A 27,784-nucleotide genomic window follows, 5' to 3' on the forward strand; every position below is an offset into this window, starting at 1 on the left:
ATTACAATTTATGAGATTCTCCTTATAGATAAGATGAGCAACACAAAGATGAGTACTCTCCTGACATAAAAAATACTTTGAGATGTCTAAAGGCATATGGTAGCAGATCTCGACCGGGGCATAGTTCATACAGAGATGACACGGTTAGAGGTAGAAGATGGTTGGATACACTTTACAGGAGAGGTAGTGATTATGGATTCCATTCTGGTTATGGACCAGAGAAACAAAATGGTCATCATCATTATCATCCTTACAGGAGGGGTGAGAAGCAGTACTTATTAGATGAGTTCAATAAATCTGAACCTCCTACATTTGATGGAGAGCTAAAGAAACCAGAAGATGCATAAGCATGGTTACTTGGGATGAAGAAATTTTTCGAGCTACATGATTATGAAAATTATATGAAAGTCAGGATAGCCATTTTTAGTCTCAAAGGGAAAGCATACATCTGATGAGAAGGTGTAAAGTGTGTTAGAGGCATCAAGACAAAGGAGTTGAGTTTGCACGAATTCAAGAGACTTTTTAGGAAGTACTTGTTAGAGAGATATTATGATGGTAAGGCTAAAGATTTCTATGAGTTGAAGATGGGATCGATGACAAACAAAGAGTATATGAATAAGTTCTTGGATCTATTGAGGTATGTGCCATATCTTAAGGATGAAAATATGAAGGTTCAAAGATTCATTAGTGGATTTCCTTTAGCATTTAAAGATCGGATTGAGTATGATGTTCCTAGGACATTGGAAGAAGTAATTGGGAAGATAAAACATTGTTATGACCAGTATAAGCATAAGTTGGAGCCTAAGTAGGGTTAGGAAGGTAATGACAAGAGTAAGGGAAAGTGGGATAAGAAGAGAGGAAGACCTCAGGATACATGTAACAAGGAGAATGTAACACCGTGCAAGAAATTCAATGTAGTTGATATAGGACAAGGATTCCAGTATGAGGAGCAGAACAAGGGTGATGGCAGGAAGCCTTTGTAGTGTTAGACCTATGGCAAGGATCAAGGTAGGAGAGATTGTCCACAACATCAGGGTGGCATACCTCAGATTTATAGTGTTGAGGAGGCACAAATAGTTGGGGATGTTGGACAAAGTATTCCTCATATTTATGCAGCATTGGATAATAGGCAAAATGATCATCAAACATCTATTATTGAGATGGAAGGTAAGATTTATGATCAAGTTGTTTCTATTTTGCTTGATCCCAGATCTAACTATAGTTATATCAGTCTTGACCTAGTGGATAAGTGTTGCTTGAATAAAGAAGTGCATGTAGAGTCTTGCCATGGTGCAATTGGTTACATGTACTAAGAAAATAGTTCATCATTGGGTGAAATCTTATGCATTTGAGCTGAAAAATATGTCTACATTAGTGTATCTAAATGTGCTTCCATTGGGATCATATAATATGTTGTTGGGTATGGATTGGTTGTACATTCACAAGACTAAAGTGGATTGCTATGATAAGGTTATTGAGTGTCTGGATGATGATGAAGATAAGAGAACGACGAGAAGATAATCTTGTAGGGTAAGAAGAAGCCTACATCTGTGAGAATGGTTACAACTATGCAAGCAAAGTGGAGTAGCATGAAAAGGTGTGTATTGTTTGTAGTTCATATTTCCAGTGACAAAGGGAAGGATATTGAGCATGCTGAAGTCTTGAAGAGGTATCTATATTTGCAGCAATTTAAAGATGTATTTCAATCAAAGATTTCAGAGTTATCGCCTTATAGGGAAGTGGAATTTTCTATTGAGTTAATGTTAGGAGCAACACCAACATCAAAGGCACTGTACATGTTGAGCACTTCAGAGTTAGTGGAACTGAAGCTGCAATTGAAGGAAATGCTTGAAAAGGGATATATTAGGCCAAGTTTTTTGTCTTGGGGTGGACCATTGTTGTTTGTTAAGAAGAAGGATGGTACTCTCAGGTTATGTATTGATCACAAGGAGTTGAAAAAGGTGACGATCAAGAATATGTATCATTTGCCGTAGATCGATGACTTGTTTGATCAGTTGAAGGGAGCAACAATGTTCTCGAAAATTGACTTGAGATTAGGATATCATCAGTTACTCATCAAAGAAGAGGAGATCTACAAAACCACATTACGGGCTAGGCATGCGCATTATGAGTTTGTTGTGGTTTCTTTTGGTTTGATTAATGCTCCAACTACTTTCATTTGTTTGATGAATAGTGTGTTGCATCCTTTTTTGGACAAGTTTGTGATAATATTTATTGATGACATATTGATATATTCTAGGAATGATGAAGAACATGAAAAAAATCTAGCAACAATGTTAAAATTGTTGAGAGAGCATTGATTGTATGCCAATTTTAGTAAGTGCAATTTCTTTCAGATATAATTTCATTACTTAAGGCATGTTGTTTCCAAGGAAGGTATAGTAGTGGACCCGAAAAAGATCAGAGCTATCATGGAATGGGCAACTCCTAAGAATGTGGATGAGGTCAGATCATTCATGGGATTAGCAGGTTAATAGAGGAGGTACATTTGAAACTTCTCATGGATTGCCTATCCTATTACATGATTGCAGAGAAAACGAAATATGTTTGAATGGACAGAGGATTGTGCAGCTAGTTTTGAGCAGTGGAAGCAGTTGCTTACGAACACTCCAATTCTAAAGATGTCAAATCCAGATAAAGATTTTTTCGTGTGTACAAATTATTGCAAGAGAGGACTTGGTGGAGTTTTGATACAGGAAGGAAAATTGGTATGCAACGAATAAAAAAAACTGAATGAGTACGAGCATAATTATGTGACTCGTGATCTTGAGTTGGTAGCTATCATTCATGCATTAAAGATATGGAGACACTATCTTCTTAGCAAGAGGTTTGTTTTAATGAATGATCACAGTGGGTTGAGATACTTGTTTGACCAACCTAATATGAATCCCAGTAAGGCTAGGTGGTTGGCTGCTTTCAGTGAGTTTGATTTTGAGATCAGGTACATTAAGGGAAAGGAGAACATGGTTGCAAATGCTCTTAGCATAAGAGTGTAGGTAAATCACATTTTCGCAGTAAGTTATTATGGGACAATCTTGCAGGAGAGAATCTTGTAGGTAGGACAACAGGATAGCAGTTATTTGTAGCTTAAGCATAGGTTACAACAACAGGGTACAAGTGATCAGGATGTGGATTATCATCTCACAATAGATGGTTTAGTCAGATTTAGGGATAAGATCTATGTGTCAAACAACAATGAGCTCAAGAAGCTTATCTTGAGGGAATTTAATGTCAATCCGTATTGAGGTCACTCGGTGATCTAGGTGGCTCCATACACACTCAAAATTCAGTAGTGGCTTAGAATAGCTCAAAAATCAAAGTCACCATATTGAAGTGAAACTAGGACCAGATCGTAGTGCTCATCGTCTTGATTCATCTGTTGGAAACGACACTCAAATCTAAGTTCGTATGCTCAAGTTATAGCTGGCCAAAGTTATAGTCAAAGTTGGGCAAGTGGCAGCCACTAACAAGGCAACAATTTGGAATTTTCTGCCAGACGAAATTCAACCGTCAGAACGGGTGAATTTGTCTCCTCGTTAATTTCTCTCGTAACCCAAAAAATCGATGGAAAATGTTTGACCAATTTGTTTATAAAAATTAAAAGAATTTAAAAAAATGGTGGTGGGCCTATCGATCTCGCAACCCCTCATACCCGTCATATATATATATATATATATATATATATATATATATATATATATATATATATATATATGGGTTAGGGCTCGCGGGTAACTCGAGACCCTCCCCTACGATTCGAGAAGTGGCTATGTTACAATGGGGGTTGACGGGTGTCGAATCTGCGCCGATCTGTGGGATGGCCCACCAGTGGCATTCCCATAACCAATGCCATATTAAAATGTGCAGCTCAAATCATATGCCATATGTGAACACTGCTCAACGATTAACATAATTGCACGCTGTTAAAACGAAACTGCCAACGGACGCACCACCAAAATTAAATACACCGAGTGCCAAATGGGGAGGACTGTGGGATTGGAACCCGGGTCTCCCACACCTCATTTCACTACCCAATCAACTAAGTCAACAAATTCATTGGTTAATTCACTCGACACTTTTTATTTAAACATCAACAAATACCATTTGACTTGCATAGGAGGAGCATTGAGTGGAACCAGGTGCAGATGAAACCCAGCTAAGAGTAGGCACAAGTTTTGAGGTGGAGAATATTCGGGGGAATATTCCATAGAATATTCTGTGATGTAGTGAGGAATCTAAAATATTCCATAGAGGGTGATTTTTCACAGTGTCAGATTCATGCCAACTTTATACTTAAACGAACCATAATTTTGTAGGGAACATGATGGTGTGGTCTGTTTCCCCATCTAAGCAATAGGAATTCAGGCGACTATCAATAAGGAATCTTTGTAGAATCTTGTGGAATCTAAAATATTCCCTTGGAAGTTGATTTTTGACAAAGACAGAATGATGTCGACTTTATAATCATTTTTCACATAATTTTGTAGGGAGAGCTGTGGTGTGCTCAAAATTTTCATCCAAGTAAAGAATTTTTTGGCCATCTTGAGGAAGGAATATTTGGGGGAATCTTTGAGATTCCTTAAGGTCCAAAATTTGATGGTGTTAGAAAGGCGTAAAATTTATGTTGTTTGACACAATTTTGCGCCATGAATTCAATAGTGCAGTCCATTTTGTTTGCTGATCTTTGTACTTTCCAGCCATACCGAAAGTGGAGGTAAATGATGTAGTAATTCCATGCTTTTCTTCTGATTTGATGAGATGATGTTTTTGTTGTTGAGATCCCCAATTACCATTATGTTGAGGGATACTTGTATGCCACTTCATGTGAGATTTTATTAGCTTGTCATGCTAAAGGAGGGCCCATTTGAGTGAGAGTTCCTAAGAACGTCTCGTGGAGAGACATGCCACTCTGCTTGAGGGAATTTATCCTTGTAATGAAAAATAATTTACTATGTACTTATCATAATCTTGCAACATTTAATGAAGCGATCTCCCCACTCTTGACACCAGGGCCCAGAGATGTAACCCACACTAGGTGAACTCTGTTATCAATGTGTTTGTGTTATTTGATTTGATGGTTGTCATTATGTTTCATCTTCTTTACAGTATGAAAATGCGAATTTTCATACTCTTTCATATGCAATTTTACTAACATCACAGAAGTAAGAGGTATTGGTTAATTCTGGTAGCTGAAAAGATAAGGATCACCCGAGATATTAGAAGACAATGACAAAAGTTAAGCAATTCTACTATTAGCCGAACTTGAAGAAAGAGGTGGTTGATTTTGTTGTGAGGTTTGGATTGTCAGCAGGTAAAAGCATAGTGTAAGCATCCAAGTGGTTTATTGTAGCTGATTCCGATTACAGAGTGGAAATGGGAGGTCATTTCTAATCGAAATTTGGATTAGGGGCAAAAATTTGCTCAAAAATCAAAGTGCTAAGAATCAATCAAAATCTGAATGATCACGTTCGTCTCGACAATACAATCCCAATGCAACTCGTTTCACTTAAAATAAACCTCGTATGAGAAAGATATCACGTTCTATTCGCTTTGCTAAACAGAAGAATTTTGAAACAAAAAGTACAGTCACTGCATAATTATCAATACGTATTGCTAATGTGGCAGATGACTATGCAAGTCAAAGGTTGGTCAATGACCAGTGAGGTCACGCCAAGTGGTGCTATATGAATGGTCAACAGTTTGATGCGTTGGCATTTTTTCATTGGTCGTGGAAGCACCAATGAGAAGGTGGCATGTGGCAGGCCCGAAGGCCGCCACATGTCCCCCCCCCCAAAGGCTTATGAGCATCAGTGCATAATGGAAAAATTTTATTGGTAGGCTTGGGAGTCGAACCCGTGACTTGCACTGCACAAGCCCAACGCATTACCACTATGTCGCGCCAATGTTACTTAACCAACTACAAGCACACATTGTATTTAAAGTTTAATATGTGGTGGGTTGGGGGGAGGAGAGGGCCAAACCCCTCCCCATGTGACCAAAACCCATAACCAGAAGCTAGATCTTAACGATAACAGCGCCATTAAACACACTAAGTGATTTTAATGGTCATTAAGCCATGATTATCACTAATTAAGTGGAATTAGGTTGGCAACGGTTTTGCAGGTCTGCTAAATCCAACCTTACTCCAAATTTGGCGGAGTTAACTGGAGTTTCTCTAGTTTTGGTGGAGTTTTCCTAGGGAAAATTGAAGAGGCCATAGCTTTGGCATATTTCGACCAATTTTGGCTCAGAAAGAGTCATTCCTAGATGATTTGGATGCTCTGAACACAATGGAATAGGTTGCAGAGGCAGAAAGGAACTTTTGTACATGATGTTTCTACGTTGAAGTTTAAGGAAGCCTAGGGCCACTAGGAGAGGAGGTCAAACCTAGATCAGCTGAAGTCCAATTCCAGAGCTTGGAAAGTAATTTTTGGGGGGTTTTGGGTCTTCTAAATCCAATGGAGGAGGTTGCAAAACCATTGGAGCATTTCATGTGCATGTAATACGAGAATTGACCATTAATCCAAAGAGGGTCTAACCATTGAAGCAGATCCAAGGAGATGTAGCCCAAGAGGGGTGAACTCCTTTATCAGCTTTGTGTTATGATTTTGTTGTGTTTTACTTCTCTACATTTTACTTGTTGTATATGTGTTTTTAACAGCTAATTAACCTCATACATTGCTCATAAAAGACACATAACTTGACACATAATTCCTCACATTTTTGTTAATTTGAGATGATCCTAAACACAATCTTTTTATACTAAGGAGGGAGCTTGCATAGCATTAAGAAGTTTGCCCAAAATTTCAGATCAGGTTGGTATCAGAGCATTGTTAGCTCATTTTAACCCTTAGATGGTTTGCCAAGGTTAGCTAGAAAATTAGCTATTGGTTTTGTATTTGTGCAAGGAGAATTTAACTGTGTGAAAGTTTATGTGTGAATCTTTTTTATGCATTAAAAGTGTGATGATAGCTTCAACAAGTGATGTTTCTAATCCATCTTCCTTAGCAAGACTCTTTGACTTAGAGATGTTGCAAGAGATTATCATCATGAGAGATATGGTGCAAGAGATGAATGAAGATAGGAAGGAGAACACTATACTTCAAGAGGAGTTGTTGGCCATGAAGGAGGAGAATCAAGAGCTTCTTGGAAAGATGCATGAGATGGAGATTCAACTCCATGATGCCAAGGAAACCCTAGCCAAGTATGTGCATGAAAATGAGATATGCAATTCAGTTTTAACTTCAATTTCCTCTCAAAATGAATGTTTTGGTGCTTTTGAAAGACACACTAGAGGAATAGGGTCCAAATTATTGATGAAGATGGGCTATGAAGGTAAAGGGTTAGGCAAACATGTACAAGGCATAGTTGAGCCAATTTTTGTTGAGGAGAGGCCTAGGTATTTGGGTCTTGGTTATGGCCAACATGATGGAGAATGCTCCAAAACCAAGGAGGCACATGAAGGTTTTCCAAGAAGGACTTTCACTACATGCTTGTGAAGTTTGTGTTCATGAGGAATGCAAAAGTTTTATACCCACTTTTCAAGAAGATGCTCAAAAGCATGCAACTAGTGGAAATGGAAAACAAGAGAATGTTGAAAGCTCTAAGTTCATTGAAACCATTGTTGGTATTCCGAAGAGAGCCACTACTTCATCAAATTCACCTCCTCAATAAGGTGAAAAAGGTGAATGTGAAGGTATAAATATGCCTTTAATCAAGTTTCCTTTGATTATGATAAACATGGTAAATCTTCACATAAGATTTGGAGAAAATTTACATGTTCCTTTTGTGGTTTGAGTAACCATATTGTTTTGAGGTGTTGGAAGAGGATAGCCATACACAGGAAACTTTCAAAACAAAAGAGACAGAAAACCAAAGGTCCATTGGATAATGGAAGCCATGTTGAAAAGAAGATGCAATTATTTTGTACTCATTGCCATAAGCAGGGTCATCTTGTAGACAATTGTTGGAATTTGCATCCAACAAGTCATCCATGAAATTTGAAGAAGGTGGAGAGATATTTTGCCAAGAATGGAAAAGAGGATTTTATAATTGATGTGGGTCAGGATGATACACATGATGAAGTGCAACTGAAAGAAGTGCCATGGAAATGGTTTGGAAAGAGATGGTTAGATTTCTTAACCAATTAAGGCCTTGCATTTCTTTTGATAATTGATGAAATTTTTTCCTTATTGATGCATTTATTTTTTCCTAAAAGTATGCTACATATTGCATGAAGAAAGATGTTGGAAAAATAGAGTTATGTTGGCTCACTTAGATGTAGCAAAGATGGCAATTTGAAACTACAAATTTGCATGCATGTTGCATTCTTGAACTTGCATGTTTACGCCAGGTTGGTGTTCGAAAGTGGATTATTTGACTCACTTTATTGCAAAAAATTTTGTCATTTCAACTCTTTAAGTACTCGTACATACTGTTGGGATTCTTGTACTTGTGAGAGAGTTGAAATTGTTATACATGCATGAGATTTTGTGTGGGTGAATAGTGGAATTTTTAATAGTTTCATTATGCTTGAACATGCATGAGTGATTGACTTGTGTTGGTTGATTGCTTTGTTAATATGTATGTTGTCAACTTGAGAATGTTGATCATTTGCACATGCATGAGTGTCGGCTTGTGTGGTCGATTGATTGTTACATGCATGTTATATTGATTTGGAAGAGTTGATTTTTGTCTCCAAAGATGGAAGGGAGATGTGACGAATTGTTTCATGAGAATGTCGAATTCTTGTTGTAAATCGTTAAGTTGTTGTACATGCCTTTACTTGATTTGAAAGTCAATTGTTTAAAGAAGCATGTTTTGTTGACTTGTGTTTAGTCAATGGTTTATACACCAAGATGTAAGATTACATGGCAATGTTCACATGATGTGACATTTGTTTCTTTGAAGAAGCAAAAGGAATAGGTCATCAAGTTCTTCTTGCATGAATGTTTTTTCAAGGTTAATGGTGTTTTTTGTGACAAGATGTTGCGGGATTTTGGAAGGTCCACACTTGAGAAAGAGGCTCATGATTAGCCTTCATTCTAAAATCATGACATGAGTAGCATGTTAATACTGGAGGATGATGGAATCAAGAAGTGAAAGTGGAAAAAAAATGCCAAAAAAATTTGCAGCCCTTGTAAAATATCAGATGGTATACAATGCATTTGATGTGTTGAAGCCAAGAAGTGAAAGAGATGGCGAATGCATTCTTCTAGATGAGAAATTTGGAACCATGGAGGTAAAAGAATGGTAATTTATTTTATTTTTATTACTGATATTGGAACTCGTTGCTATAGTTCACTCAGATGGGCTTAACTTGGAAAAGTGGTTTCCAAGGAGAAGCTTGCATAGAATGCATGTGTTACAAAGGAGGAACATGATTCTCAGTGGGAAGGCCGCCAATCAGCTTTCCAAGCATCGAGGGATCGCTTTGGTACAATAGGGTGTTTAATCAGCAAGAAACCAACAAGTGTTGGATTGGGTTAACAACAAAAGGAGAACATTGGTTGAAGTGCCAAGCCATTTGCAAGGCAAGGCATGTCAGTGAACCCAAGTGGTTGTCATGGAGATTTTTCCAAGTAGAATCAATTGATAGAACTTGGGAATGAGAAGAGTTTTTCAGATCTCATAATATAACCATATTTTGTGGGTCCCAAAGCCTGTCAGTGGGAAGGAGTGATTGAAATTTGGATTAGGGGAAAAAATTTGCTCAAAAATAAAAGTGCTTGGAATCAATCAAAACCTGAACGACCACATCCGTCTCAGTGATACAATCCCAACTCAACTCATTTCACTCAAAACGGAGCTCGTATGAGAAAGATATCGTGTTCTGTCCACTTTGCCAAATAGAGGAATTTTGAAAAAAAAAAGTACAGTCATTGCACAGTCTGTACTATTGACGTGGCAGGTGACTGTGCAGGTCAAAGGTTGGTCAACAGCCAGTGAGGTCACACCAAGTGGTGCTGTATGAATGGTCAATAGTTTGATGTGTTGGCTTTTTTCATTGGTCAGGGAAGGACCAATGAGAAGTTGACATGTGGCAAGCTCAGAGGCAACCACATGTCCCTCCCCAAAGGCCTATGAGCATCTGCGCACAATGGAAAATTTTTATTGGCAAGCCGGGGAGTTGAACTTGTGACTTGCACTGCACAAGCCCAACGCATTACTACTACATCACGCCAATGTTACTTAACCAACTATGAGTGCACGTTGTATTTAAAGTTTAATACGTGGGCCAACCCCCTCCCCATATGACCAAAACCCATAACTGAAGGCTGGAGCTTAACGATAACCATGCCATTAAACGCACTAAGTGATTTTAATAGTAATTAAGCCATGATTATAACTAATTAAGGGGATTAGGTTGGCAGAGATTTGGAAGGTTCGCTAAATCGGCCTTACTCTAAATTTGGCGGAGTTAACTGGAGTTTCTCCAATTTTGGTGGAGTTTTCCTAGGGAAAACTGAAGAGGCCATAACTTTGGCATATTTCGACCAATTTTGGCTTAGAAAGAGTCATTCCTAGATGATTTGGATGCTATGAACACAATGGAATAGGTTGTAGAGGCAGAAAAGAACTTTTGTATGTGATTTTTCTACGTTGAACTTTAAGGAAGCTTAGGGCCACCAGGAGAGGAGGTAAAGCCTAGATCAGCTGAAGTCCAATTGCAGAGCTTGGAAAGTCATTTTTTGGGTTTTTGGGTCTTATGAATCCAATGGAGTAGGTTACAAAGCCATTGAAGCACTACAGTTGCATGTAATTAGAGCGTTGACCATTAATCCAAAGAGGTCCTATCCATTGAAGCAGGTCCAAGGAGATGCATCCCAAGAGGGGTGAACTCCTTTATCATCTTTGTGTTATCGGTTTGTTGTGTTTTACTTCTTTGCATTTTATTTGTTGTATATGTGTTTTTAACAACTAATTAACCTCATAAATTGCTTATAAAAGACACATAACTTGACACATAATTCCTCACATTTTGGTTAATTTGAGATGATCCTAAACACAATTTTTTTATATTGATGAGGGAGCTTGCATAGCATTAACAAGTTTTCCCAACATTTCAGATCAATTTCCATGGATTTCATTATAGGTTCACCAAGGGCATCGAAGCAGTATGATTCCATCATGGTTGTGGTTGACAGGTTAAGTACGGTAGCACACTTCATTGCAGTTAAGTCTACGAATTTAGCTAGAGAAGGTAGCTCAAATTTTCATGAGAGAGATAGTGAGGTTTCATGGTGTTCCTAAGAAGATTGTATCTGATAGAGATGTCAAGTTCACTTCTAGGTTTTGGAAAGAGTTGTTTGTAGGTTTGGGAAAATTACAACTTAGCATCCATAGAAAAATGTACAGACATAGAGGTTTAATAAGATCCTTGAGGACATTCTAAGGATGTACATTATGCATCGCTAGATGAAGTGGGAAGAGTATGTACCATTGGTTGAGTTTTCCTATAAAAATGGGTACCAGGAGTTCTTGAAGATGAATCTGTTTGAGGAACTTTATGGGCAGAGTTGTAATACTCCTATTAGTTGGAGTGATTCAATGAACAAGGTATTGATTGGATCCAATGTGTTGGCCAAGATGGAATAACAAATGCAAGTTATTAAGAGTAATTTGAAGGCAACACATGACAGGATGAATATTTATGTAGATCAACACACGGTATTTAAGGAGTTTCAGGTTGGGGAACATGTGTACTTCTGCATCAAGAACAAGAAGAATTCCTTGAGGACTAGATCATGTGCCAAATTGGCACCTCAATATTGTGGGCCTTTTGAGATCCTTGAGAGGTTTGGACCAGTGTCCTATCGATTTGCATTGCCTTCGATAGTGAAAGTCCATAATGTTTTCCTTTTTTCATTACTTAGGAATATGTCTAAGATGTTGATCATGTGATTAATTGGTCTGTATTGCAGGTGGAACTAGAGGGATAATTCTAGCTATAACCACAAGGCATATTGCAGTAGAAACGTCTCATGCTCTCGAACAGAGCAATCGGGCAAGTTAAAGTGTAGTGGACAGACTTTGGGCCTGATCAAGATACATGGGAGATGGATGGTCAGATGTAGGCTATGTATCCTTCTTTATTCGTCGGTTGAGTGGATATTATTTGGTATATACATGTTTGATTTTGAGTTCGTCATATGTCTAAGCATATGTATGTTGTAAACACCGCATCGAGCTGTGTTATAAAGCTCCAATAAGCAGTATGGTGTTCATGTTATGATGGTCATTGACTTGGTATATGATATGATGTAAATGTTGCATCGATTTGTGTTATAAATTTCCATGGGAGGCATGTGTTTTGTTGGTTTATTGGTGTCATTGAACATTGTCCATGGTGTTCCACTAAGGAGGAGGGGTTTTTAACAACCCCATGGTTGATTTTCTATGTAAATGCAAAAAAAATAAGACCATGGTCATCGGACACATATTCCAAGATGAATGTTGGGAAAACCATAGTGATGGGTATCACTGAATGGCTATGGAAATTGGAAAATACAATATGGCAATAGTTGGCATTTTATTTATGAAATAAATAAAAATAGGAGAAAAGGAAGGTGAAGAGAAATAAACTTGGATGAGAAGGAAATTGAAGGAAAAATAGAGGAAAATGAAGAAAATAGAGGCCTTAACAATAAAAAGGCTTCTTCAGGTTAATTCATATCTTTTGACAGTTTAGTTGAGCCTTTTGACAATTTTTCAGTGGAGATCTCTTCTATTATCTCAATCTCTCATACTCTTGCACACTTAGAGATATATTGGAGCATGCCTGGAGCACTTTAGTTTCACTTGGATTAAAGAAAGAAGGTAAAGGAAAGTAGGAAAACGTAAGGGAACAGGTGGATCAATGACTACAACTAGATTTATTTGTAGGTAACATGTTGCATGTGTGATTTCCTTTCTGATGTTTGGATGCATGGTATATGCATGTGATTTCTAGTTATGTGCTCTCATTGGCATGGAGGATTGCCTGAATTGATAATGGTTTTAGCCTTGGCTTGTCATTTCCTGGATAAACATGGTGTTATGGGTTTTTTCCACTTGATTGTTTTCTTATTAGTGCTCGTAATTCCTTATGGCTATGAGTTGGAACAAACGCTCAGGAAGCCCTGGAAGAACTTGGGTTGAGTTACTAGTCCTGGAGCCCAAGTTGGGAAAAACACTTTAGAGCCCTTGGTGGGTTGATTTACTAGTCCTTGGAGCTGGGTTAAATAAATACTCTAGAGCCCTAGAAGGTTATGGGTTGAGTTACTAGTTCCTGGAGCCTTAGACAACTTGGGTAGAGGCCGATCTAGTTGGTGTTAGTGATGTCCGACCGTGAGGTGGAATCACTGGTTGAGGGTTGAGGCAGTTGGCCTTTGGAAGCCCCGATTTGGTTTTGTATTGGTTTATTCCATGATATCCCACATTCATGCTTGGAATATGGTGTGGGGGTGATTAACTAAAAGATAGATTTGGTTCAGCCCAATCTATGGTTGGGTGGTACGTGGAAGTTCTTGACTTGGTTGGTAGTTTCCTATGTTAATATAAGACATTTTCTTACCGTGATCTATGAGCATTTGTAGTATTATGTTGGTGATAATATGGGTGAGTTTCTATAGTTTCTATGTTGGTTTTTTTTTCTGGTTATATGATGTGTACCATCCATGGCTCTTTTCATGAATCGTTTAGTTATCGATTGATTGATGAATGTATGGACTAATAAGTGTTGTTGTAGCTATGTGGAGAGGGAATAAAGCCTTCTTGGTAATTCTTAGATGAATCTCATACTATTATAATCATATATGCATTCACGACCTGTAGCTTACATGTTTCTTGAAGTGTTTGACGAAAAGTCTAGCGTGTTATAGGCAATCTAGGTCAATTTATTGATTCGAGTTTGAATGTTTAGATTTTTCCTCATGCCAATAATGATTTTGGAAAGTCTCAGACAATTTTGGGTAGTGGTCTAGAGGCTGGCCTAGAATTGTGGCTTAGATTTTGGGACTGCACCCTCTGAACTAGAAGTTTTGGGCTATAACCACATGTAAGCGGTGTCATGTGTGTGGTTGGAGCCCTATAACTGAACCCTTATGGGATTTTTCATGTGTTTGGGGTTAAGTTGTGAGAAAAGTAGCTTCAGCTCAGGGTTTGGTCACCTGAGGTGGTTCTTTGGCCCTTGAGTGTCTTGTAAGACTTGAGGGATGTCTGTAAGTTGTCAGTGTTGGCCCCACTTCCATAACTGAAGGTTGGAGGTCAGGTCATGTCATAGTAACTCTTCGTCTCATGTTTACCTCGGAAGGTCAACGAAATTGGGTAAATGTGGGATGGAGGGTAACAAAAGGTGACTTAGGATTAATAACTATGTATAATTTCCCCTTAGTTCCCTTTCTCCTGTGAAAACATAGCTCCTGTGACTCTATCTGTGTTTGTCTACAACTGGTGATGTATTTTATTTTATTATTTTTAAACATAATTTACATATTGCTTGGCATGTGTCCATACATTATATTTACAATACACATTGCCTAGAATTTCCATACATTATACTTACAATACACATTGCTAATTCTAGGTATTATAAATTGGTGTGTTATACATAAGACAAGTCCTTCTATGTTAGGGATCTTAGATTCTACATGCTCTCAAGTTTCAATAAGTAATATAATATAAATGGAAAGCCACAAGATTTTTAAGAGAGGATCCAAAGTGTCCCAAATTCCTATTTATTACTATATTTTTGGTCTACATTGCTAATAATATATTTTCTATTCATACTTATTTCCCTTTTCCCTTCCTTCATGGCTTATTCTACCTTTCCAAATTCCTTACTTGATTTAACTTAGTCTTTTGGAATGAAGTATTCATTTATAAATATTCGTGACGCTTTAAACTTAGAGTATTACTAAGAATGCAATATTTATGGTTATCAAAGCGCGACCCTTTAAACTTAGAGTATTACTAAGTGTGTGATATTTATGGTTATCAAAGCTTACCTTAACATGGATTAATCTATCTTTATGCAACTTATAACTTATCCTTTTAACCACCCAAGTTATATCCAATTGATGACTTTAAATTGTTTTTACCAAGTCAATTATATATAAGAATGGTTGAAACCTAATCCATAAGGATTATGGTGAATGCATTTTTCTTTTGAGAAGGAACATGAAGAGTCTAAAGAGATTGTAAAGAGCCATCAAGAGTCCAAGAGACCTCTTGGAAGATGAAACCAAAGATCATAAAATAATTTATTTATGTGTAATTATTCTAATGAGAAATGCATCACATGATTATCAAAATACACTCTCCATTCTTGACTATCTAATACTAGTATCAAAGCATGTACCTTCCTAGATTTCTCGATTGTGTGAGAGCCACATGTTTGTGGCCATTTCTAAAACTATCAGGTATGTAGAAATCTTTCACTCACCTAGGGTTTTGTCCATGTGGTATATGCCCATGCTTCTCTTTCTAAGTGTTGAAGCACCTTCCATACTTTGGTATCAAAATACTTTTCATTGGAAAACCAATTAGATATACCTCTCTAAGTTTTTCATATCTGCCACTTTGAGTAGCCATGAAACCAATGATCGTTTCTTTGTCTATGCATATATTCTAGATCTTCGTCTCATCTCAAAAACTGGCTTAAATACCTCTTTGTGTACTCATAGCTACCATAGGAGAAATGAAATAAATAAGAACTCTATAAATTTCCATGATGAGCATGTTACTAATGTTTTTTATCATAACAAACCATGTTGATGCTTTAGTTATGGAAAAGGCTTCAGTTGCGGCTCCATCTCTTGGATCTTGTTCAAATATTCTTCTTAGTTTATCACCATTCTTAATTTTATCATGCTCGTAGCTACCATAGGAGAAACGACAAAAAAATAACTCTATAGATTTCCATGATGAGTATGTAACTGATGTTTTTTACCATAACAAACCATGTCAATGCTTTGTTTATGGTGATGGCTTCAGTTATGGCTCCATCTCCTGGATCTTCTTCAAATACTCTTCTTAGTTTATCATCATTCTTAATTTTATCATGCTCATAGCTACCATAGGAGAAACAACATAAATAAGAACTCTATAAATTTCCATGATGAGCATGCTACTGATGTTTTTTATCATAACAAACCATGTCAATGCTCTGGTTATGGCGATGGCTTTAGTTGTGGCCCCATCTCTTAGATATTGTTCAAATACTCTTCTTAGTTTGTCACCATTCATAATTTTATCATGATAACCAACAAGCAACAAGGAAAGGATTGATTTAGTTCCCTCAAATCCTTCGTTACTAATGACATGGTATGTCTGTGGGAGTTTTTTTCTAGTAACAATCCATTAGGACAATCCATTGACCAAAAACAGTCCTAGCCCTGTCCAAGCACTTGCAAAGATACCATTATGCCCCTTAGTGAATGTAATGATATTGTCATTTCCCTTGCTTCTCTTATAATAGTTCCAAACCCCGTGTCTACTCTGGCAAAGAGCATTCCTCAAAAAAACTCTAGTGCTATAAATAGTATGGACATACTAGGATTGAGTTCCTCCTCTCCCAAAAAAGGATCTGCAGAAATTTTGTATAATTATACCAGGTTCATTTTAATTGCAATTTTAGCCAAACTTCTATCATCAAATGATTTTCAAGTGATATTTGTTTAGGCATTAAATGTAGGTATGATTTTTCGTAGCCCCCTTTCCTTTGAATTCTTTTATCTTGTCGAGAGGATTTCTAGAGCCTAGAGCCAAAGTGAGAGCTATAGCTAGGAGCAGAGTCATGTTTCGTGAGCATGATTTGGTTTGCGGCCATCCTTAAAATGAATGACCACAAACCAAACATAGGGAACTCCAACAAAGCTAGAGCTTTTCCCTATATGCAGACAATCAACCTATACTAGCACACAAAAACTCTAATGGGGAAAGTCCTATGAGACAACACTAACACTCAATAAGAAATCAACTAATGGAGTAAATGGAAAACATCAATAAGAAAATCACACCCCTCACCAAGAGAATCACAGGCATGGATCCCTCCACCTCAGACACAAATGAAGAACCCCAGATGCCAAGTTAGGAGAACGACTTAGTAGAATGAAAAGTTACATGACATATGCTCATGCCAACAATACAATTTCTAATAATGCAACAATTTTTTTTAGTTCATATAATATTTTCTTTATAAATGTTTTTATTTTTTTGTCTTGTAAATTCATCAAATCATAAACAATATAAATAATCTTAAATTTTTGTATTATACTACTAATCTAATTTCCCAATAATAATAATAATAGTTAATATATATATATATATATATATATATATATATAATAGTTAATATATATATATATATATATATTATAAAAAATTATAATTTATTAAAATAGATGTATAATTGACGATTTTTCTCTCCTTAATATAATTGACGGTAGAGGTCGATGAATTTTTAGCTTTCTCAAATATTTTATAAGTAAAAGTGAATCCCATCCTTTGCCTCTGCCTTTGATGTATTGAATGAGATTTCTTTTTGATAAGATTCTCCATCAACATTAGAATTAACCTCATTTTAAACTAAGGTTAACTGAAATAATAAAATAATTAATTTTCATGATAAATAATATAACTGTAATGTTTTTGCTTAAAATGTAAGTCTCTAGTTTCAAATCGTGATACACGAATAGGATTGCCACCCTGGAGTGGAATAGCAATTGTGTTGTTGGTTGAAACTCGATGTAAATATACTTCGCAGCCGAGCTATTGGAACAAAATCCCATCCACGGATGATTCCAGTGGCGCGAGATCGAATCACAGCAAAAACTCTACGTTGTAGTTTTCATACACATCACACATGACAGTTAATTAATTTTCGTAACAGCCGTCAGATCTGCTTCACTCTTCGAATTTCTTCCATAGCAATTTCTAACATTCCTCAGACTTTAACAAAATGTTTATGGCCCTTAGCTTTAGTGACCAAATTATAAAATTATAGCGGTTGTACAAACAATAAACTCATTTTAAAAGCAATAGATCTAAATCATTATAAGCATGTGCATATATATGTTTTTTAACATTTTTGTAAACTAGTGAATACAATTTAATATCTGTACGGTCAAAATAATAATTTCCCCTAATAAAAGGAAGCAAAGGTAGTATATGTTTTTTCGAAGAAGTAAATGAATACAATAAGAAGCTTAATCGGGAGGATTGCAGATAGAAGAGAATTTTTAGTTGGGTGCAAAACATTATATGTATTTCAAAATAGATGTAGAGAGGCAACATTATGGGATTGGAAAACGACTAAAGTGATTTTTGGACTCTAGTTTGTCCAGTGATATTATATAGGTGTGAACTGTGGGCTAGAAGCAACCTTGTTTCAAAATGAAAACAAATTGAGAAAATCCAAAAACGTTTGATCATGAGCAAGTTCAAAATAAAAAAGTTTGGTTCCTTATAATATAATGTTGAGTGAAACAAAGTCAGCTCCCATTGAAGCAATTGCTATGGCACAATAAAATGTTCGGTTCATTATGAGATAATGTTGAGTGAAACAAGGACATGGTGCAATAAAAAGTTTAGTTCCTTATGAGATAATGTTGAGTGAATTTAGGGGCAACTCCCATCCAAAGAATTGCTATGATGCCTCTAATCAAGTATCTAAAAAGAATTGGAATTGAGCAAATGGGAGTAGGTAGATGGCCGAAAGTTATCTTCAATGAAGGCATGAGTGAAAGAAAGGAATGGATGAGACAAAACAACAAATGGATGTAAAAATGAAATATTTACCTCAATGCATGTCCCACAAATAGCAAGGAGTTAAATAATTTTGTTATGGAGAAGTTTCGTAAAAGGTATATGGGGAAAACAATTGGGTAGAAAGAAGAAGTACTCTTTTCAGTAATTCAACCCCACTTGTGATCTCCAACAAAAAGAAGTACATTGGAGCCAACATTAAGTGGAGAGCAAAAATTCTTATTGCTCAATTAAGAACTAAGTCACATCAACTTTGGTGTGAAAGGGGAAGGTGGAAGAGACCTAAAGAAGCTTGAGAAGAACGGGTATGTATTTTTTACACATATGGGACAGTGGAATCTGAAAACCAATTCATTTTGGAATGAGATGCTTTGAGAGACATCAGGACAATTATGACAGTGTGTTAGCCTCAATTCCTGACATTGTCTTTTCAGTGAGGGCACTGTTAGAATGTTAGAAGGTTGGGTCAGCCAATCATCAATATTTAAGTAAGAAAATGATTGAATTGCAAAAAGAAAAAAACAGAAAAACTAATCCAATAATCTCATAGATATTAAAATATCATTCGTTCATTCATATAGATATTAAAATATCATTCATTCATTTGTATATATAAAAACCAAAAAGGTTACAGCATCTGCTAGGTGTAATTTTTTTCCTTCCTTAAATTAATTGGCGGAGATTATCTTACCTGGAGCATTCCCGTAGCTGTATTGGTTGAGATGGAGACAGAGATCCACGGCAGAATTCCGGGCCTGTTGCCTTTGAAATTAAAATTAGGCCTCTTTGTTGCCGGAAAATAGCAGCGGAGTGGCTCCCTGGCATCGCCCTCTTTTTCTTTAGCGGTGGCAGAAAATTCCGTAGGGCGAATCACCAGATTTGGGAATTTTGCGTTGCAGGTTTTGAATTTCTGGATGCGAGTTGCAGCGATAGCCATGGCCATGTATCTTTCTATCTTTGGCTGGGCAGATGCTAGATAATAATTTGTTGTGTGATGAATGATGAATGAATTTATATAGAAGGCCTTCAATGGAGAGGTCCGCAATAATGCCGGGCGGCAGCTTTCCTTGACTATTTTCGGTGTCGTGAAAACAACGCCAAAAAAAATTAAATTGCATGGGCTTTGAAGTTTCACTTCTCCTGATCGGACCGGTAACGTGGAATAGATTTTCTTGAAGAATAAATTTATGCGGAACTTGCTAACGACAGACGCTTCATTTAGTCACGTACCAAATGTTTATGGAAAATCAACTTTATTTTTGTAGTTTGCTATTTGTTTATTAAAATAGAGCATTTCACTGGGATTTAAATAGAATATTTGATAGAATCATTGGCGATAAAGTAGGACTATAAGCTAACAAAATGAGCATATTAGCGTGTGACAACTCGAAGATTCAACTAAAATGTTATTTTTAATTATTAAAATAAAGCGTACATGAAAGTTTCAAGTTATTGTACCCTGTTTTGGTAAGTGAAGAATGTAAGTTATCATGTTGAATAAAATTATTCTTTCCGGCCATTGGTTAAATTTAAATCACATCTTCTAAATTTTAGAAACTTTATTTATTTTCAAGTATTCTTGACATTAATTAATTTTTTTATAAAAGCCTTTCCATATTTTGCAATTTTCCCTGGTACTTAAATCATTTTTATCAATATTCTTATTTAACATTTTTAATATATTATTTTTTTAATTAAATATTATTTAAATAAAAATGTTAAAATCATTAATGTGAGGGTTAATTTAATAGATAATTATTATTATAGAATGGATGTTTTTATAAACAATAATATATTGGTATGGAGAACTTCTGGAATTTGTGTGTATTGTTTGAATATTCTGAAGTTTTGGGTGAACACTTCACCCATCTTCAAGCGCGCAAGAAGCAAGTTGTTGATAGGTAGAGTACTACACCAAGTTGTTGATAGGTAGAGTGCTACACCAAACTATATAGAGAAAAGATATTAAAATTAGTTGTTAGAGATAGGATGATTGAAAGACCCTTGCAGGACAACTTTGACTAAATAAAGAGAGAAATTAATTAATTAAAGGTTCAAGTATATTTAATATAATTTGTGGTAAATCAACGAGAGAGAAAAAATTATTGAATTAAAGAATAATGTTATTTTTGGTAAAATTATAATGACTGCATGGAAATGAAACAATTAAACCCTATAAAAGGTCGATTATTGATTGGTAAAATTGGTAACTAAAATTTATAAATAAACTTTAAAAATGAATAATGAAAAGGGGATAATAAATACGTTTTATTTAAGGGGGAAATTTTTAAAAAGAGAGAGATAAACATAAAAATCAATAATTAAATTATTAGACAAGTTTATTTATAAGATTAACTAACATATTATTAATGAGAGGAAAATCTAGGGATCTAAATCAATAGATATGAATGAAAAAATTATAAATGTAAAAAAGAGAAAGGAAATGAAAGAGGTAAAAGGAAACAAACGGGAGAAATAATATTAAATATCTTAATTATGATAAAAAGATAAACATAGAGGACAATTATTAATCTAAATAAAAAAAAAATAATATGATGAGAAAAAATAGCTATAGATAAGGGAAGAATTAAACTATAGAATAATAACTAGCTAAGATAAGGGAAGAATTAGACTATAGAATAATTCGGGGAGGAAATGAGGAAAATTTAAAAGGGGTTAGGATGATAAGAAATAGATGGTGTGTTTCCAGGATTGGCTTAACTGGTATCTATCATCCCGGTTAAAATTATTAGGATGCTTTTCAATTTCAAGGATATCCATCATCTCACTAAAAATTATTAGTATGCTTTTCAATTTCAAGGGCCTCCTGGAATGATGACCCACCATCCATTTCTTATCATCTTAACCCCTTTTAAAATTTCCCCTTTCCTCCCTGAATTATTCTATAGTTTAATTCTTCCCTTATCTCTAGTTGTTCTTTTCACACCATATTATTTTCTATTTAGATTAATAATTGTCCTTTATGTTTATCCTTTTATCATAGTTAGGGTATTTAATATTATTTCTACCCTTTGGTTCCTTTTACCTCATTCCTTTCCTTTCTCTTTTTTTACATTTATAATTTTTTTATTCATATTTATTGATTTAGACCTTAGATTTTCCTCCCATTCATAATATGTCTGTTAATTTTATAAATAAACTTGTTTGATATTTTAATTATTGATTTTTATGTTTATCTCTTTCTTTTTAAAAATTTCCCCTTAAATAAAAGGTATTTATTATCTCTGTTTTCATTATTCATTTTTATAATTTCTGAATGTTGACCTTTTGCCCTAATTTTTTCCAATTTAACTTCTTAATCTCGTGACATAATCAATAAATACAATTTAATTATAAATTTACCAATTTGACCAATCAATAATCGACCATTTATAAGGTTTAACTGTTTCATTTCAATCCATTCCGTCATTATAATTCTAACAGAAATAACATTAATCTTTAATTTAATAATTTTTTTCTCTCTTGTTGATTTTTAAGGTTTTATTCATTAAATTCTCTCTTTATTTAGTCAAAGTTATTGTGTAAGGGTCTTTCAATCTTTCTATCTCTAAAGGCTAATTCTAATATCATTTCTCGATATATTCTGGTCAAATTCTCAACACCAATATAGTCCTTATGTTATAAAGTACTAAAGATGGGTGCAGTGTTCACCATAAACTGATTTTTCAAACAATGCACACAAGATTCCAGAAGTTCTCAACACCAAGATAATCACTATGTTATAAAGTACTAGTACAATCGCATTCAAAATATTAATGGGTTGATATAGCTAAAGACTTCATAAATATAACAAAAAAAATTATTACAGCACAAAGAATGTGTTACCAATGGGCACTTTTACTTGATTAACCAAGTATAAAAAGGTTATTTGTCAACTTTAACTTGAGAGGAAAAAAAAAAAAATTACCCACTTTATTGTAAAATGGACAATTTTGCTAAATAAAATTTTCTTATATATTAATTTCCCCATCTAATTAGAATTGGAATAATCTCAAATCCCTAAGAAATCGGTTGGAGAGGAACCACATGGGACTAATCTCAAATCCCTAAGAAATCGGTGGGATATTAATTTCCCCATCTAATTAGAATTGGAATAATCTCAAATCCCTAAGAAATCGGTTGGAGAGGAACCACATGGGACTAATCTCAAATCCCTAAGAAATCGGTGGGAGAGGGACTAATCTCAAATCCCTGAGAAATTAGTGAGCACGGAGCCACCTAACTTGTAAATTTATTAAAAGCCAATGCAATCTAACGCAACACACTATTAATAAATGTTCAGACAAAACATATAATGAAAATATTCCCTTGACAATAAATATGGGACTAATCTCAAATCATTATAATTATCGTACCAACTTTAAAATCATTATAATTATCCTAACAACTTAAGTTATTAAGTTATGACATAAATATGACAATAAATGTAAAGTATATTAAAGAAATATCTTACATCTGTTTTATATTACACATTTTGAAAATAAATCTATTTTTAGATATTTGTTATAAATTTTACAAATTATTTATTTCAATATATTTCTACTCAACTTTTATTGTAGGGAGAGTATTTTTTATAAAAATGAAATTGAAATTAATAAAATAAAACACATAATATTAATCATTACCTCACACACCAATAAGATTTTAGATCGAAGATAATTAAGCCAAAACTCTAATCCAACCTTTTTAACTATGTATGGGCTATTGTTAATGGGAAGGATGTAAGCACAAATTACCTAAACTTTCAAGTATTAAAGAAAAATTAGGATTTCTAAGATATATATAACTATATATATATATATATTTTTAATTTATTAAACTTTTCAGGTATCAATGATTATCTTTTCGACATTGTAATTCCTATTTAAATGATGACTAATTTTTTTTTTGTTTTTTAAAGTAATAATGATAATTAAAATATTCTAAATTTTTTATGTTTTGGTTTTTAGATATATATTCCAATCAATTTTACTTAAACTTTAGTAGAGATTTGTTAGAATCACGAGTTTAGGTTGTGAAATCTACATAATCTTGGTGTTTCAAGGGTTTTTCATGGTGCTAAATCTATTTGTGCATTAAAAAACATATTTTAAACAATACATAACCACGATTTTGGCAAAAAATATATTTCTAAATATCTACCAAAAAAGTCAAAATATAAAAGAGTTAGACTAAGTAATAAGTACAAAATACATTATTTATTGTTTCAAATAACTATTTGTTTGAAATATTTAAGTTATTGTATGTTAGCTTATTCGTTACATGATTTGGTTAACTATTTCCTAAATTTTATAATTATTCTTCCTTATTTGTTTGAAAGTATTCATAACTTGCTCCGAACTATCCAGGAATACATAATACTATACATTAGTTAGAATGTATAAATATATAGTTAATATAGTTAACTTATATTAGTGTTAGGTCATATATTTTTCCTTTGGATTGACATTTGACACATCCAAAACCTAGGAAGTTGAGTCTACATACTAGTGAATATCACCACATCAAATGGATATAGGTCTAATCGGGACCTTGATTGGGTGATATTATTATCTTTTGTTGGTGGGGTCATTTTCGATCATCAACTCATTGTTGATGAAACTGTACATGGATAAGATTCTTTAAAGCTTCTAGCATTGAGATTTCCGGATCAATAGCATAAGAAACTCAAAGGAAAATGGAATCCCTTACTGTATATGGCTAAGCATAAAACCACTTATCAAGTCCTAGATATTGTGTTATTACATTTCTAGTGTTTTATTAGTAGGTCAACCAAAACCTTTAATTGTATCCTTTCATTATAATTGTATATTTTTTCTAGAACATTTAGTTGTACCCTTTCTTTACAATTGTATGTCCCCCCCTTACACATACACACATATACAAAGGAGGCCTAGTCTTAGAATCACATCATCTTGTATTGAACATCATATTCATTGTAAAAAGAGGGTTCCTCATCAAAATGAAATATAACCTATATAATATATAACCTATCTTGAATTCAAATTGAAATAAGTCATTTGAGAATTTCACTATAAGTTTTTTGACTGGGAAGTTTCAGATATTGAAATTTTGTGGAGATGAAGGTTAAATACCATAGTACAAGCAATTAATATCTTAGGTTCTAGTTCGCTATGTTTTCAAAGATATAGATTATGGATGACAGGGTCTATGACTACTTCCAAAATTAGTTTTAAAAGTCATATTAGAATATTCATTATAATGTTTTTTTAGATAGATCCTTGCACATGCTTGCGTTCCTTCTCATAGCAGAACTCAATCAATATACTTTTCTAATGCATTACCAATATATTTGAAGGTTTCCTCATTCCAACAATGCAGAGGGAAGAACAAAAGTTTAACCCACACTAGGACCAATGATTGAACATCATTTTATGGGTTCCATTGGTCCATATATAATCCATTTGATCCCATAAAATAGGGTCTTCTTCAAAAGGTCAAGTCTCGATCATATTTATTTTCAAAGAGAAAGGTGAAAACACCTCTCCCACAAAATCGAATAGAGATATGCCCTTCTATAAGGGGTTTTCTAGTTTATCAATCCATACATGGAGGGATCTATGAGAGGGTTAGATGATCTGTATGTGAAAACTTGAATATTTTTAAACAATTTGAAAGTTAAATTTGTATAAGTTTTGGGTAGAGGATCAACTTACTAAACACATAAATAAGTAAATTTAAACCAATTTTACAGCCAAACAGAGGCAATTAAGGACATCTGAAACACATAACAAAAAGCATGATAAAGGAGCATTACACAAAATTTTAACCTAAAAGTGCCCATGAAATTTTCACATAATTTCCATGTCTTAACATGTACAATCAAAATCCTTTAAATTTAAAAAGAGGTACATGTAAATATTTTGGAGGGAAAAGAAGAAAAACTATTTTTTTTACTTGTATTTTTAGCTTATCTCCTTATCGGTTTGCCCAAATTTCAAGTGTAGACACTCATTGGATGAAGAATTAAATTCCACATCCAACGACTACCCATTAGGCATACTTTTGAGAAGATCCACACTGATAAAAATTAAATATACATTAAAAAATTGTGTTAACCACATTTTTTTAATGTATCTTCAATTTTGATCAATGTGGGTCTTCTCAAAAGTATGCATAATGGGCACTTGTTGGATGTGGAATTTAATTCCGCATCCAACGAGTGTCTACACTTGAAATTTGGGCATCCAACGAGTGTCTACACTTGAAATTTGGGTAAAAATGAAAAGGAGATAAGCCAAAAATACAAGTAAAAAAGGTAGTTTTATTATTTTCCCTCCAAAATTGATAAATCTTATTTTATTATTTTAACTATTATTTATTATTTTTCCTTAGGGGGGCACTTTTAGGCTGAAATTTCCTCTAATGTTCACCCCTGTCTTGGGCTACGTCTCCTAGTCTAGCTTCCAATGCAGGGCCTCTTTCATTAAAAATGATAAAAGTGTCTTTTACATGCTTTACACCATTCAAATAGAAGAATTGATGTCTCCAATGGAACCAACACTGTCAAAAACCCCTTTTTTGGTTCTTTTTGCACCTCATTTGGCCCAAACTGAGGAAATTATGCTTGTTCCTTCCTTTTGTCAAATTCTGCAGCTAACCATCCTACAACTCGGCCTCAATCTAGCTCAAGCACCCCAAATGCAGAACCGGTGCACCAAACCTGACACAATTCCCTCTCGACAGGTGAAAATGTAGGACCATTAAGCCCCAAGTCCCAAAAATCCTGGACACATCGTGACCATATGACCAAAAAGGTGTTGATTTTTGGGGCTGCTATCTGCCCGTGTCACTGGTGTGCCCCCTGGTTCCATGGTTGCACATGATCGTGGTTCGGCCCCCTTGGTGTTGGCCCCTCTCCTAAATCCGTGTTGTTGTTCATGTGATAGGGTCATATGACTCGAGGCTGGCCCCCTTCCATTTTTCCACTCAAACTTCATTTTGAGCTTGGCCTTCATTTACATTTTGTTACATTATTGGCCTTCGGCTATGGGCATGTGCTACGACCGTGACCTCGGGACTAGGCTAGGCCCTAGCCTTCACCCCCCCCACCCCCCAACATGTAGTCCTATGACGCAGGGGTAGCCTGGGGCTAGTGTTTAGCCCGACCCCCCCCCAAAATGTGCCAACCACCAACTTTAAATATATTTCAAATAAGTTATATACCGAGCAACAAAGTGATGGCGCATTGGTATTGGATTTGGTTGATGAGTCTAAGGTCCTGGCTTCAAACCCCAAGGGGTGATGTTTGGTTTGCAAACCAATTTGGGCCACCATGAGGAGGCCACGTGATAACCACTGGTTGGCCCACGTGGCGCTCCCTCATTTGACCACTTCACCAAAAAATTAACCAATGAAAACTTACCAAATTTGAACCACTAAGATTCTGCCACTTGTAAACTAGCCATTGGCCGATGATGGTCCAGTCACCCTACCATGTCATGGTCTAGTCAACAGTATGAACTGTTGACTGGGCATCCCTGCAACTCAAATTCCAAAATTTTTAGTTGTTTCCCAAAACTATCAGAAAGTGTTTCTGGTAGCATTCAATGTCGGATTTGAGTGAAACGAGTTGTGCTGGATTCATATCACCGAGATCTATCCAATCGTACATGTTTCGAGCTATGTCACACACTTTCAATTTTGAGCATTATTTTGATCCATCAGATCACTCCTCCCCATTGGAAGCTTTTGGACTTCCAAAATATATTTATCAATGAACGAATAAATGAGGGTACTAATCCCTCACCCTTCTAGTCCCAATCCACTAAAATTTTCTTGAACTTGACATTTTGAGCTTTTCATGAGAATACATCATTTTCCCTGATTTTGGAGTCCTTGTCTTGCTGTCATGCATAACATCTTGTTGCAATTTCCCAGAATATGAAGAACAAAAAATTGACTTAGAAGGAATAAACACATTCCCTCCTTGATCTCCAATCAAAGGAAACTTAAGCAATATCAAATTCTTCTC

At 35.1% G+C, this 27,784-nt stretch overlaps 1 pseudogene; it reads right to left on the reverse strand.

Annotated features, from left to right (window-relative positions):
* The window catches only part of LOC149241072 (uncharacterized), a 42,024-nt pseudogene extending 22,313 nt beyond the window's left edge, over nucleotides 1–19,711 (reverse strand).
* Nucleotides 19,712–27,784: the final 8,073 nt, after the last annotated feature.

Source organism: Pinus tabuliformis, chromosome 8 (assembly GCF_031772625.1).
Source record: "Pinus tabuliformis cultivar Carrire ecotype Pingquan chromosome 8, CPIR1, whole genome shotgun sequence".
Classification (NCBI taxonomy): domain Eukaryota; kingdom Viridiplantae; phylum Streptophyta; class Pinopsida; order Pinales; family Pinaceae; genus Pinus; species Pinus tabuliformis.